Source organism: Condylostylus longicornis, unplaced genomic scaffold (genome assembly GCF_029603195.1).
Source record: "Condylostylus longicornis isolate FDR11 unplaced genomic scaffold, ASM2960319v2 ptg000239l, whole genome shotgun sequence".
NCBI lineage: Eukaryota > Metazoa > Arthropoda > Insecta > Diptera > Dolichopodidae > Condylostylus > Condylostylus longicornis.
Genome location: NW_026578206.1, coordinates 355,683 through 361,020, shown reverse-complemented (window position 1 = coordinate 361,020; position 5,338 = coordinate 355,683).

Here is a 5,338-nt window from a genome sequence, read left to right as displayed (position 1 = left end):
ATGAGTACAATATAGGCATTCATTGCTTATTTATCAACTTTAAATAAGCCTTCGACAGCTTAAACAGGTCTAAAATATATCATATTTTGCAGAAGAGCAATATACCAAAAAAATTAACTAATTTAGTCAAATTAACACTTAGTGACACAAACGCAAAAGTACTTATACAAGAAAACATATCTCAACATTTTGCTGAAATGTCAGACGTAAAACAAGGTGGTGCTCTTTCTTCGTTGATATTTCATCTGGTTCTAAATAACACAATCAAAGAAGTTGATTCCGGAGGCTCTATATTCATCAAAAGTATACAAATTTGTGTATACGCTGATGATATATTAATCATAAGTAAGAGAGTCGATGACTTAAAAGAGACCTTCAAAAAATTAGAACGGCTGGCGAAAGAAATGGATATTTCTTTTATTATTAAAAATTTACAAATCCGTGGTTAGGCCGGTATTAACATATGGCTGCAAGTTCTGGTCATTAAAAGCAGAAGACATTAACATGCTAGCTTCATTTGAAAGGAGAATCTTAAGTAAAATTTTTGGTCCAACTCAAAATGATGACGGTAGCTACAGAGTCAGATAGAATCACGAACTCGAAAATCGCAAAGAATCTAGTGGGTTGGTCATGTTGTATGAATGCCAGAGGATCGAGCACCACAAAAATATTTAGCCGCATACCAGAAGGTAATAGAAGGAGAGGACGCCCAAGAAAACGATGTCTAGATGCAGTTAAAAAGGATCTCAAAACAATAAACATAAAAAACTATAGAATCTTGCCTTTTAGAGATGCAAAATTTCAGCACTGTGTTTTCAATATTTTCTAAGATATGGCCAAACTACTGAATTTGTATGGCAGCTACCAGAAGGAGCCAAGAAATCTTTTATTAAATACATCGGCCCTACTAATATATTTATTCATGAGAAGTTTAAATACTAAAGCTTTTATAGTTTCTAAGATATAGTCAAATAAATTTTAAAGCTGTGTGGCAGGTACCCGAACCAGTATCCAATCCAATTCTGAATCCTATTTATATTGGATATGATCGGATTGATCATATCCAATATAAATAGGATTCTGGCTATTACTATAACAAATCATTTGTGAAAATTTGACGAACTTAACTCAGTTAGTTTTTGACTTATCGCTAGGACGAACTGACGGACGGAAAAACATACACTTGACTCTATATCTCAGACCACTATTTCTTAGAGTTCCTTCGAACATACGTTCGTACAGTTATAAATATGGCAACTTAAAGTCATAGTCTGTCTCATAGTCAGCTATGGCATATTTGTTCGCCAATAGGATAACAAATTCGTACGGGTATCACAGAGTTGACACGGCCAACTCTATTTTTTCTCGTTATAATTATTATTATTATTATTATTATTAGTATAATTATTATTATTTTTTTGGCTGTTATTATTATTGCCATTATTTGTACTATTTTCATTATAATAATAATAATAAAAATAATAATAATATTATTATTATTATTATTATTAATATTGAGAGGTGGGATGCATTTTTCACTCCACTTTCAGGCCTGCATATTGGTCCACCGATCCGAATAAATGTTCAGATCTACCAGACTTCTTTTTTACCAAGAAATTTGCAGAAAACTTCATTGACGTCTTTAAGGATCTTCATGAGATTCTTCAGTTATATTAAAGTTATAAGAAACTGTTGTAAAACTTTCGGCAGAAATAAAGACGAAAATAAATTTAAGAATCAAAGTACAACCAAGCATTTCAACAACTTAAACGTAGTCTCCAGAAACATAAACAGGATTCGATTTCCAGATACATGTAAATTCAGCATAATATCAGAGTATGACGTTAGATGCCAAGCTATAATATAACAAAGTTTTGATATACATTTAGATATTTAAGCCAGTCTTATGGTATTCAAATGTGGGGTTGCGCTGCGTGGATTCAAATTTAATGTATTCAAATATTTGAAAATAAGATATTACGCTACATTGTCAACGCGCCCTGGTATGTCCGTAATGATGACAGACACAGAGATGTCCCTATTGTCAAAGATGAAATTAAAAAGCAAGCAGCCAATCATAAAATTCGTTGATCCGAACATGTCAACGTCGAGGCGGCTAGTCTGCTTGACGATCAAAACTTTGTTAGGAAACTTAAACGTACAAGACCTCTCGAGTTAGTTTAATGTTTTTTTTTTGAAACAACAAGGACCTCGTACGACTAGAAATCAACTAAACTAGAGATCAACTAAATTCTGAAGTGCAGGGTTTTATTAAATTGTTACGGAAAACTGCCTAGAAAAATACAAGATTCTCTGAATTCGAAACTGCATAAAGTATAAAGCTCAATAGTATAAAAAAGAAGGGTTACGCGTTAATAACAAAAGCTGCGATAAGATAGCTGTGAATAGACTATCTCAAACACTGAAAAGGAAAATAAAGAATTTTAGGATAACACGAGAATTATACAAATGGCTAATCGACAACTAAAGAAACGAATTAGTTGTTATGGAAAGCAATGAAAAGTACTAAGAAACCGATAAATTGAGTACCCCAACAGAAAAGAACAGATGCATCATGGGCAAAGAGCAATAGGAACAAAGCTGAACTATTTGCTGATCCCTTGGGAGGAATTTTTCAAACAAATGAACTAAATTTTAGTGTTTGATTAGTAGAAGATTTTGTTATGGATGAAAGCACTGTAGCTCTATTTAGTTACACAGAAAGTTGTTTAAAAGTTTTAAAAAGTGATAAATGCAGCAGTGAATCTGAGATATGTTGCTAGGCAAAGTCACATGGACTTTTGCTGCTACCAATGATATGAAAAATTTTTAAAAAATTCTTGTTAACGAAGCTGATGCCGATGATAAAAAATTAATGAAAAATTGTTTCCAAATCGTCAATTTGGTTTAAGATTGGCTTCAATAATTGCAAGTACACACATGCAACAATTGATCAAGTACACAGAATAACAAATATTGTAAAAGAGGTGTTAGAAGAATGACAAAAATGTTTAACAATATTTCTGGACAGAGGTCAGGCGTTTGACAAGGTTTGGCATGGCGGTTTATTATTTAAACTTAAGAAAATCATATTTACCTGACAGGTTCTTTCGAATCAAGCAGAACGAGGAGTAATCCCGCGTAGGGGGGTTGGGGCTGGTTTGCCTCAAGACAGTATTCTAGGTGCTATGTTATATGTGCTTTATACAAGGAATTTGCCAAATTTAGAGAGTGTTACTGTGACAAAATTTGCCGACGATATAGCAGCTTTGGCAGTAGGATCCCATGTTGAAGAATGGATCACAAAATTGCAGGCAGCAATAGCCTATTTATAATAGAATATATTTGAATTTCAATGGTGTCAAAGTTCAAACCAAAGCGATATATCTAAGTAAGATTTTGGATGTCAAACTCAAATGGGAATAACATGTAAGAAAGAAAAGAATAGAACTAGAAAACAAATATTGAGAAAATTATTTCCTCTCAGGTTGTAGGTCTAGATTGACATAATACAACGAGATGTTGATATATAACCAAACGATAAATTGCCTATACGAACGTAAGGCTTTTGGGTTGGCAGAGTAAGCACACATCCAAGAAATACAAACTTTCCACAACAAGGTCACTTGCGATATAGAGGATAGTCGCTGGTAGTATATGAGCAATAGTGAAATTTATAGTGCTCTGGGTGTCCTCCAAGTAATGGAGGAATTCAAGCACTGTGCCATGAAACATAGAATGAACAGCATGTAAATGTGGAGTCCTCCCCACTTATATGGGAGAGCGAACGAGAACTTTCGATTTAGCCGAAAATGATGTGGCAGCACCTACGTGCCTTCTTTTACGGAATATAGACGCAATAATAGGATAGAGGAATACTAATGATTAGGCAGCTTGACTAGTTTTGGGAGTTTATGAGCATCCGGTCCGTTTTAGGTTAGGTTAAAGTTTCCCACTATTGATGATTTTTAACACCTTTTCTCATTAAAAAAATTCTCATTATTATTACAGTAATAATAATTAATAATAGTAATAATAATAATTATAATTACTATTAATATGATTAACATACTATTATTATTATTTTTATTATTATTATAATTATTATTATTATCATTTTTATTATTATAATTATTATTATTGTTATTATTGTTGTTGTTGTTGTTAGTAATATTTTTATCATTATTATTATTATTATTATTATTATTATTATTATTATTATTATTATTATTATTATTATTATTATTATTATTATTATTATTACTATTATTATTATTATAATAATTAAAATTATTATAACTTTTATTATTATTATTATTAACATAAAAAATATGTTATAATTGTTATTGATCAAAAGGACAAAATTTATATAATTGTGATTAATTCATAAAAATTTCATTATTCGCTTGTTTTGCGTACCTATTATTTACTGGAATTCTGTATCAATTGAACAATTTTTAAATTACACTTTTTCACAACAACTTTACACATTTTACTCAATAAGTTATTTTTATTTTTTTGATTCTCTCATAACATTACAAATTTCATTTGGTATTTAAGCATTACATATGTAGAAATAAGTTCTAACACAAAATAATATCTTACGTAATGAAAATTATTAATATGTATTACATTATAAAGACTTTAACCAATATCATTATATTTATGTGAATTCATACTGAACGTAAATCAATATAATAATAGAACTGAATTATATGTGGCGTTTACCACAGGACGAATTTCATTGAGTCCGACATTGGTAGAGACATCTGCACTTGCCTATAAATCACCTCGAACTAAAAGTATTGAAAAAAAAAAAATACAAAATATTTGAAGAAGAATGAGAAGTTGCAAGGAACAATATATATTTCAGTATATAACGTATATATGTACAAAACATTACTTCTTTGAATAAATTGGCATAGGTATTGTGCATACATACATTCATATATATGTATACACAATTTATGAGGAATTCTACATTGTTGTATATATTGCATGAGGCGCAACATAAAATTTGTGAACAAGGATACTGTTTTAAAAGCATCATCACAGTATTGCCAGAATCGTTACCTCCAGTATTGCTAGAAACCTCAAAATGGTTTTATTGTTTACGTATTAACAAAGTTTTAAAATTACATAAAAAATATTCGTATGATGTTAAACAAGTAATTTTATTAAAAAGATTAGTTACAAATATTACTATAAAATTAGTTACAACTTTATTCTAAATAACAATTTAAATTTTTTCCAAAAAAAATAATAGTTAAAAAAGGCTAATACCATTAATTCTTTTGCGAATGTTTTGTTCTGAATATTGCCAAACTTCAGAACTCTG